The sequence below is a fragment of the Trachypithecus francoisi genome, unplaced genomic scaffold (assembly GCF_009764315.1).
Source record: "Trachypithecus francoisi isolate TF-2019V2 unplaced genomic scaffold, Tfra_2.0 Lachesis_group3, whole genome shotgun sequence".
Lineage (NCBI taxonomy): Eukaryota > Metazoa > Chordata > Mammalia > Primates > Cercopithecidae > Trachypithecus > Trachypithecus francoisi.
The window spans coordinates 13761811-13772185 of record NW_022681468.1 but is presented as its reverse complement, the minus strand read 5'-3'; the positions used below and the strand labels follow the sequence as shown (position 1 = coordinate 13772185).

General features: G+C 47.3%; 1 pseudogene; it reads left to right on the top strand.

The window, feature by feature from the left end:
• The first annotated feature begins 9463 nt into the window (after nt 1-9463).
• Nucleotides 9464-9912, top strand: LOC117071134 (annotated as a pseudogene).
• Nucleotides 9913-10375: the final 463 nt, after the last annotated feature.

Here is a 10375-nt window from a genome sequence, read left to right as displayed (position 1 = left end):
GCTGAGGCAGGAGAATAGCGTGAACCCGGGAGGCGGAGCTTGCAGTGAGCTGAGATCCGGCCACTGCACTCCAGCCTGGGCGACAGAGCGAGACTCCGTCTCAAAAAACAAAACAAAACAAAACAAAAAAAAACGGATACCCCTGTCTGGATCCCACCTCAGAACAATTGAATCAAAATTATTGGGGGAGGGCCGAGCACAGGGGCTCATGCTTGTAATCCCAGCACTTTGGGAGGCTCAGGTGGGTGAATCACCTGAGGTCAGGAGTTCAAGACCAGCCTGACCGATATGGTGAAACCCTGTCTCTACTAAAAATACCAAAATTAGCCGGGCATGGTAGTGTGTGCCTGTAGTTCCAGCTACGCAGGAGGCTGAAACAGAATTGCTTGAGCCCTAGAGGCAGAGGTTGCAGTGAGCTGAGATTGCACCACTGCATTCCAGCCTGGATGACAGAGCGAGACTTGGTCTCAAAAAAAAAAAAAGAATTATTGGGGGAGAAGGGGCTTGGAGGGGAAGTTGGACCCCCAAAATAAACAAGAGCTGCACCTCACATGTGCCAGTGATAATGATGTGCAGTGAAATGAATCAAACCCTCTGCATCTAAGATCAGCATCAGGAAATGCAAGAGACAGGTCTGCCCTGAGGCGTTTAGGTGCCCATGGAGATTGAGAACTATTACACTACACCAAAATATGGGGAGAAATAAAGCATAAAATTGTCATCATCATTTATAATCAGGTACTCAATATTCTCTCTCTCTCTCTCTCTCTATATATATATATATATATATTTTTTTTTTTTTTTGAGACAGAGTCTTGCCCTGTGGCCCGGATTCAAGGCATTCTCCTGCCTTAGCTACCCAAGCAGCTGGGATTGCAGGCGCCTGCCAACACACCTGACTAATTTTTGTATTTTAAGTAGAGATGGGGTTTCACCATGTTGGCCAGGCTGGTCTTGAACTCCTGACCTCAAATGATCCGCCTGCCTCAGCCTCCCAAAGTGCTGGGATTACAGGTGTGAGCCTTGACACCCAGCCTTCTATATGTATGTATATAATGTGTGTGTGTGTGTGTATATATATATATATATATATTTTTTTTTTTTTTTTCCCCTGGGACAGAGTCTTTCTCTGTTGCCCAGGCTGGAGTGCAATGGTGCAATCACCATAGCCTCAACCTACCAGACTTACATGAGCCTCCCATCTCAGCTTGTGGAGTAGCTGTGGTGTGCACCACCATGCCCGCCTAATTTTTTTTTTTTTTTGAGATGGAGTCTTGCTCTGTCGCCCATGCTGGAGAGTAATGGTGCAATCTCAGCTCAGTGCAACCTCCACCTCCAGGGTTCAAGCAATTATCCTGCCTCAGCCTCCAGAGTAGCTGGGATTACAGGCACTTGGCACCACACCCAGCTAATTTTTTTGTTTGTATTTTTTTTTTTTTTGAGACGGAGTCTTGCTCTGTCGCCCGAGCTGGAGTGCAGTGGCCAGATCTCAGCTCACTGCAAGCTCCGCCTCCCGGGTTTACGCCATTCTCCTGCCTCAGCCTCCCAAGTAGCTGGGACAACAGGCGCCAGCCACCTCGCCCGGCTAGTTTTTTTGTATTTTTTTAGTAGAGACGGGGTTTCACTGTGTTAGCCAGGATGGTCTCGAACTCCTGACCTCGTGATCCGCCCATCTCGGCCTCCCAAAGTGCTGGGATTACAGGCTTGAGCCACCGCGCCCGGCATTGTTTGTATTTTTAGTAGAGATGTGGTTCCACCATGTTGATCAGGCTAGTCTTGAACTCCTGCTGAGGCAGGAGAATCGCTTGAACCTGGGGGACGGAGGTTGCAGTGAGCCGAGATGGCACCACTGCACTCCAGCCTGGGCCACAGAGTGAGACTCTGTCTCAAAAATAAAATAACATACAAAAATTAGCTGGGCGTGGTGGCGTGCACCTGTAATCCCAGTTACTCGGGAGGCTAAGGTAGGACAATCGCTTGAGGCTGGGAGGCAGAGGTTATAGTGAGCCAAGATCATGCCACTGCACTCCAGCCCAGGCAACAGAGCAAGACAGTGTCCCGAAAGAAGATAATAGTTCATGACAAGTGAAAATTATAGGAAATTCAGATTTCAGCATCCATGAATCAAATTGTGTTGGAACACAGCCACGCCTATTCCTTTAAATCTTGCATGTGGCTCCTTTCCTGCAGCAAAGACAGAGCTGAATAGTTGTGACAGAGACTGTACGGCCTGTAAAGCCTAAAATACTTACATCTGGCCCTTGCCAGAAAAGGTTTGCTGAACCCTGCTCGAAATGGTTTCACTGTTTATAAATTCTCCACTTTTCTTTTTTTTACACTCAAATGAGTACTCTTCTTACCCCAACACTCTGCTAAATTTGAACATGTATATAGTTGCTTTTGTAGGGCCAGCTAACATAAACCAATCGGTTGCTTCGCCAAGACTTTTTTTTTTAAGGATAGTTTTGTTTTGTTTGATACAAAGTCTCACTCTGTTTTCCAGACTGCAGTGTAGTGGCACAATCTCAGCTCACTGCAACCTCCGCCTCCTGGGTTCAAGTAATTCTCCTGGCTCAGCCTCCCGAGTAGCTGGGATTATAATTATAGGCATGCACCACCACGCCTGGTTAAGCTTATCCGAGATTTCTTGTACTGGTAGATGGATTCAAATCCATGGATGCAAACCTATGGAGCATTCGGGTGTGTGAAGCCATAAAGACATTTACAACAGAAGGAGGTCTCAGAGGCTTAGTTTTCTCACACACGTAACAACTGCTAATTTTCCTTCCTGGAGTCTGGGCCATGCTTGAAAAAGGCAAACTAAGCAAATCAAAATGACAAACTGAAGACAGTGAGGTAACACCACGCCCAAGTTATTCCATGCGTCTGTAGCATAGATTAAGCATTTATTTAGCAAACATCTGTTGAGGCCAATTACACACTCTGCAGTCAGAGAGGAAAGAGGCAGTTAGGTGTGTGGGTTCACACCTGAAGTCTCAGCTACTTGAGAGCTGAGGCAGGAGGATCGCTTGAGCCCAGGAGTTCTAGGCTACAGAGAGCTGTGATCATGCCACCACGCTCTAGCCTGGAAGACAGAGCAGGAGTGTCTGTTTAAAGAAAAAAAGAAAAAAAAAAAAAAAAAAAAAGATGTGTTATTTTTTTTTTTTTTAAAGACACAGTCTCACTCTGACCCCCAGGCTGGAGTGCAATAGCACAATGACAGCTCACTACAACCTCCACCTCCCAGGTTCTAGCATTCTCCTGCCTCAGCTTCCCGAGTACCTGGGATTACAGGCGCCCACCACCACGTCCGGCTACTTTTTGTATATTTAGTAGAGTCAGGGTTTCACATGTTGGTCAGGCTGGTCTCGAACTCCTGACCTCAGGTGATCCACCTGCCGCAGGTTCTCAAAGTGCTGAGATTACAGGCATGAGCCACCACACTCGGCTTTTTTTTTTTTTTTTTTTGAGATGGACTCTCGCTCTCTCGCCCAGGCTGGAGTCCAGTGGTGTGATCTCAGCTCACCACAACTTCTGCCTCCTGGGTTCAAGCGATTCTCCTGCCCCAACCTCGCAAGTAGCTGGGATTACACGGGCGCACCACCACCATCTGGCTAATTTTTGTAATTTTTAGTAGAGACGGGGTTTTACCATGTTGGCCAGGCTGGTCTTGAACTCCTGATCTCAAATGATCCACCCATCTCGGCCTCCCAAAGTGCTGGGATTACAGGTGTAAACCACTGCGCCTGGCCATGTTTTAATTTTTTAATATAATTAAAGAGAAGAGGCACTGGGTTTGGCCCCAAGAAGCTCACGGACTAGGGAAAAATCAGACAAGTGTGTCTACAGCCATATAGGACCATGAGGAGAGGGCATCCTGGAAGACATCCTGGGGGAGGTGAGTTTAGAACAGTGAATGAGCATTAGCAGGTGTTACGTAAAGGTGCTGGCCAGGCATGATGGCTCATGCCTGTAATCCCAGCACTTTGGGAGGGCAAGGCAGGAGGATCACTTGAGCCTAGGAATTCAAGACCAGCCTGGTCAATCAACATAGTGAGACCCATCTCTAAACAAAATTTTAGAATTAAAAAATAGACCAGGCATGGTGGTTCACTCCTGTAATCCCAGCACTTTGGGAGGCTGAAGCTGGTGGATCGCTTGAGTCTGAGAGTTGGAGACCAGCCTGGGCAACATAGTGAAACCCATATCTACGAAAAACACAAAAATTAGCCAGGTGTGGTAGCCTGTGGTCAGGCTACTTGGGAGGCTGAGGTGGGAGGACCGCTTGAGCCTGGGAGGCCAAGGTTGCAGTGAGCCAAGATTGTGCCACTGTGCTCTAGCCCAGGTGACAGAGTGCGACCCTGTCTCAAAAAAAAAAAGAAAGAAAGAAAGAAAGACAGACAGACAGACAGAAAGAAAGAAAGAGAAAAGTGCTGTAGCCATAAGATCCTTGAAGACAGGATTTGTGTGTTTCTCAGTCCCATGTCCCGACTGCTATTGGTTGCAGGCATTGGCAGCTAAGAAGCACTTGTTAAATATTATTTTTAATTCATTGGAAAGTGAGGAGGGAAGGTGAGAAAATAGCAGGGTAGGCCTTTGTGTGACAACCTGGGGTATATCTGGATTCCACCTGACTGGAAAGAAAGGAATGATTTTTCTTTTTTCTTTCTTTCTTTCTTTCTTTTTTTTTTTTTTTTTTTGAGATGGACTCTCGCTCTGTCACCCAGGCTGGAGTGCAGTGGCGAGATCTCGGCTCACTGCAAGCTCCACCTCCCGGGTTCAGGTCATTCTCCTGCCTCAGCCTCCCGAGTAGCTGGGACTACAGGCACCCGCCACCACGCCTGGCTAATTTTTTGTATTTTTAGTAGAGACGGGGTTTCACCATGTTAGTCTGGATGGGCTCAATCTCCCGACCTCGTGATCTGCCCGCCTCAGCCTCCCAAAGTGCTGGGATTACAGGTGTGAGGCACCGCACCCGGCAGAAAGGAATGATTCTTAAAGACTTTTCAGTTTTTTTTCAGTGAAGACATTAATATACACTCATTAAAGGACTTTTGGGAAAAAAAGAGACTGTGAAAGAAAAAATTACTCAACATAATCACAGTTAGCATTTACATCTTTCCTGTGTCTTTTCTGTAAATAGGCAATATGTTTTTAATGTTATATCTATACTTTTCCCTCTCTCCTCATCATACCTTAAATATCCTCTGTTATACCAGCCTTCATAATCATTAGTTTTAATGACTGTCTCATATTCTGCCTAGTGGTTATTTAAGCCATCAACTCACTTCACTAGTTCCCTGATATTAAGCACCTGAGTTATGAATGACTTTCTCCCTAAAGCTTGCTTGTGAGTATGTACTTGGAAACTGTTAATCATAGGTGAATAATGGGTCAAACTCCTTCAGTAACGAGAAGTCAAAGGTATCTCCTAAAGGCTGAAACTGATTTTAACTTCTGCTGTAGCTTTTAAAACGGTGATACCCATTCAGCAGCAGCTATTTAAGCTTTGATTGTCTTTAGTGCAAAAGGGACTGCATTTTCATATGTAACGAAAGCCCAGAATTATAAGCACCAAGTCCCCCTATGGCAGGTACTCCCTTTAAAGACTCCCGTCAGCCTGGCCTGGGTTGTTTACCATAGTTATCTATGTATTTATCTTTGAGACAGGGTCTCACTCAGTAGCCCCAGCTGGAGTGCAGTGGCGTGATCTCGGCTCACTTCAACCTCCGCCTCCCAGGTTCAACCAATTCTTCTGCCTCAGCCTTCCAAGTGACTGGGATTACAGGTGTGCGCCACCACGCCCAGGTAATTTGGTATTTTCAGTAGAGATGGGGTTTCGCCATGTTGGCCAGGCTGGTCTCAAACTCCTGACCTCAAGTGGTCCTCCCACCTCAGCCTCCCAAAGTGATGGGATTACAGATGTAGGCCACCACGTCTGGCCTGTTTACCATATTTATATAAAACCCAGAAGGTTACAAATAAAAATACAAGAGGCCTGGTTAAATTCGAATCTCTGATAAACAATGAATTATTATTATTATTTTTTTTTTTTTTAAAGATGGGGTCTCCAGCTGTCACCCAGACTGGAGTGCAGTGATGCCATCATAGCTCACTTCAGCCTCATCTGACTAATTTTTGTATTTTTTGTAGAGACAGGGTCTTATTTTGCTGCTCAGACTCGTCTGGAACTGCTGACCTCAAGAGATCCCTCTGCCACAATCTCCCACAGTGCTGGGATTAGAGGTATGATCCACCATGCCCAGCCAACAATGAATAATTTTTATAGTATGTTCTAAATGGGCTGTGGGATATACTTTTTTTAATTATTATTTTTATTATTTTTTTTTAGCAATGTCACTCAGGCTGGAGTGCAGTAGTGTGGTCATCACTGCCGCCCCAGCCATCCAGGCTCAAATGATTCTCCCACCTCAGCCTCCTGTGGCTGAGACCACAGGCAGGCGCCACCATGCTCGGCTAACTTTTTAAATTTTTTGTAGAGACGAGGTCTCGCCATGTTGCCCAGGCTGGTCTCAAACTCTTGGGCTCAAACGTTCCTCCCACCTCAGCCTCCCAAAGTACTGGGATTACAGGTGTGCACCACCACACCTAACCTATTTTTTAAAAATATTCACTTTTTATGGGAGATTACAGTTTAACTGGGCCTTCTGTATTTTATCTGGCAACCCCAGCCCTGAAGAGCACTGTCCAACTTTGAAGCCACCTCAATGTGAATGTGACTTTTATCTGCACCTGTAGTCTATTTCTTCTTCTCTTCTTCTGGGAGCGGGACTATCCATGTTGATTGGGTGCCAAGGGTACCAACCCGATGCCATATTAGGAAAGCCGGGCATGGCCTCCAGAAGCTGGTTTGTTTATTTTGTTGGGTAAAGATTTTGCCTGCTTACATTAGCGGGTAAAGGTTTGTTTTCTTTTGAGAGAGCCAGAAATATCCATGCAGGCCTGGTCCCAGCAGGGTTGGTGGAATAGATCACAGCAGCTTCCTCCATGTCGTGCCTAGGAAAGCCCCTGAAGGATTTTTAAGGTTTAGTGGGAAGAGGAAGGAAAGGCATCTTGGTCTTTTGTGTGTGTGTGTGTGTATGTGGAGGGGGCATAGGTTATATGCAAATAGCATCTTCATGTTGGAAAGCCTGGCTTGAAGCTTCTGGACAACTTTCCTGACATGCCTCTGCTCACCCAGCATTCTCCTCCACCATGGCCCCTCATTCTGTATCCATACCCCTGGCTTACAGAAAGTTCTTCCTCCCTTTGTGCCTAGCTTTTGATTCCCTCAGGGTGGCATCAGATCTTTTCATCTTCTAACCTAAGATGGAGGCCACCCTGAGGAGTGTGAACATTGACCTTCATCCCTGTCTCTGGCTATTGTTCAGGAGTGCCGGGTCATGTCAGGACACCTGGAAAACCGGCAAACTCTCCTCCCTCAGAAGGTCCTTCTCACCCACCCACCCACTGGTCCTCTGTCTCCAGGCCGGAACAGCCCCCTGTCCCTCCAGTGGAAGCCCCTCCCCCCATGTGGATGTTGTCCTCAGGGCCTTCACCAGGCCATCCTGGGTACACCTAGCCCCCTGGCTGGCTCAGAGCAGAGCTGAATTCCCTCCTGAGGAGGTAGACAGCAGTCCATGCAGCCTTGGGTCCAATTTGTCTTTTTGGCTGTTTCTTCCTTTTTTTTCTTTTTTTTCTTTTTTTTTTTTTTAGACAGAGTCTTGCTCTGTCACCCAGGCTAGAGGGTAGTGGCATGATCTCAGCTCACTACAACCTCCGCCTCCTGGGTTCAAGAGATCCTCCCACCTTGGCCTCCCGAGTAGCTGGGATTACAGGCATATACCACCGTGCACCATTCATTTTTTCATTTTTAGTAGAGATGGGGTTTCACCATGTTGGCCAGGCTGGTGTCAAACTCCTGACCTCAGGTGATCCGCCCGCCTTGGCCTCCCAAAGTGCTGGAATTACAGGCGTGAGCCACCATGCCTGGCCTTGGCTGGTTCTTCTTACTCACTTGGTCGATGAGGAAACTAGGAAGCTGAGGTTAAGGGACTGCCCAAAGTCACACAGTCAGCCAGTGCAGACTTAATACCTCGAACCCAGGTCTTCTGTCTCCTAGACTAGACTTCTCTCAACTGTAACACACTGAACTGCCTGAAGTGTGTCCAGAGGGGTATATAGCCTGGTGACTCTGTGCGTGGACAGCAAGGGCCTGGTATTCAAAACCCAGGCCTTGAGCTCAGTGGGTGTGACATTGAGAAAATTGCCCAGCCTCTCCACTGAGCCTCAGTTTCCTCATTGTCAAGTGAGGTTAATGACAGTGCCTAACCAAAGGGAGTTCCTGGAGGATCAAATGAGAGGACGCTTATGCAGCACCGGTGCAGTGCCTGGCTGGCAGGAACCATTGTCAGTGTAAAATCGAATTCAAATACAATGTGAGCCCAGGCACGGTGGCTCACACCTATACTCTCAGCACTTTGAAAGGTTAAGGCGGGCAGATCACTTGAGGTCAGGAGTTCGAGACCAGCCTCATCAACATGGTGAACACCCTGTCTCTACTAAAAATACGAAAATTAGCCAGGCATGGTGGTGCACACATGTAATCTCAGGTACTTGAGAAGCTGAGGAAGGAGAATTGCTTGAACCCGGGAGGTGGAGGTTGCAGTGAACTGAGATCATGGTGGGACAACAGAATGAGACTCCATCTCAAAACACAAAAAAGTGAAAAAACACGATGTGAGCAAAGAAAGGGATTCAAAAATCTCTATGTTGTCCAAAATCAGGAGTTGGATTTAAAAGCGACTAAAGGTAGATCACTTTGAGTAATTTCAGCTACTCAGGAGGCTGAGGCAGGAGAATCACTGGAACCCAGGAGGTGGAGGTTGCAGTGAGCCGAGATCACACCATTGCACTCCAGCCTGAGTGACAGAGCAAGACTCCGGGGAAGGAAGGAAGGAAGGGAGGAAGGGAGGGAGGGAGGGAAAGAGGGAGGGAGGGAGGGGGGGAGGAAAGGGAAGGAAAGGAAGGATCTGAATACTCTTTAACGTAGAGTTCTAGGGATGGAAACTAGGGAGGGCTTGGATACCACTCATTTATCCACTCCCCCTTGGGGAGCGTCATTGCCAGGCGCTGTTGTAGGCATTGGGGGTACCACCAGCGGAAGAAACAAAACCCTGGTCAGGCACAGTGGCTCACGCCTGTAATCCCAGGACTTTGGGAGTCCGAGGCAGGAGGGTCACTGGAGCCCTGGAGTTCAAGACCAATCTGGGAACATAGTAAGAACCTGTTTCTAAAATATATATATATATGCACTTTTGCAGCTCCCCGCCCCTGAGCCAGCCGCCCAGCCTCCCTTGCGGTGCCTGGCGTGGGGAATGTCCCAGGTGGAGCTGGCGGAGTTGCAAGCTCTGCTCCACCTGACAGGGCGATGTGTGCTGGGCCTGGCTCGCGGCCAACCAAGATGGCCGAGCAGTTGGACGAGGCCGTGAGGTACTACACCCTAGAGGAGATTCAGAAGCACAACGACAGCAGGAGCACCTGGCAGATTCTGCACCACAAGTGTACGATTTGACCAAATTTCTGGAAGAGCATCCTGGTGGGGAAGAAGTCTTAAGGGAACAAGCTGGAGGTGATGCTACTGAGAACTTTGAGGATGTCAGGCATCTTTGAGATGCCAGGGAATTGTCCCAAACATGTATCATTGAGGAGCCCCATCCAGACGACAGACCAAAGTTAAACAAGCTTCGGAAACTCTCATCACTGCTGTTGATTCTAGTTCCAGTTGGTGGACCAACTGCATGAGCCTTGCCATGTCAGCAGTGGCTATCACCTTGATGTATCGCCTGTACATGGCGGAAGGCTGAACCTCCTCAGAAGCCAGTGCAGGAAAATCCTGCTTTAGACACAGGAGAAAAGAAGCCAACACTAATTGCTTCAACTGACAGAAGCCTTCTATTGAAAAAAAATAATTTTAATATATCTCTTTTTCTTTCTTCCAACATTAGAAACAAAACAAAAAGAACTGTCATTTCCGCTCTCGAATTTTTCGAGTGTGCCTTTTATTCATCTACTTTATTTTGATGTTTCTTTACTATGTAATTTACGTATTGTAAGCATGATCTTTTAAAAATATATCTGGCTTTTAAAATACAAAAATATAGACTGGGCGCAGTGTCTCACGCCTGTAATCCCAGCACTTTGGGAGGCCGAGGCAGGTGGATCAGGAGTTTGAGACCAACCTGGCCAATATGGTGAAACCCCGTGTCCACTAAAAATACAAAAAAAATTAGCCAGGCGTGGTGGTACATGCCTGTAATCCCAGCTACTCAGGAGGCTGAGGCAGAAGAATCGCTTGAACCTGGGAGGCAGAGGT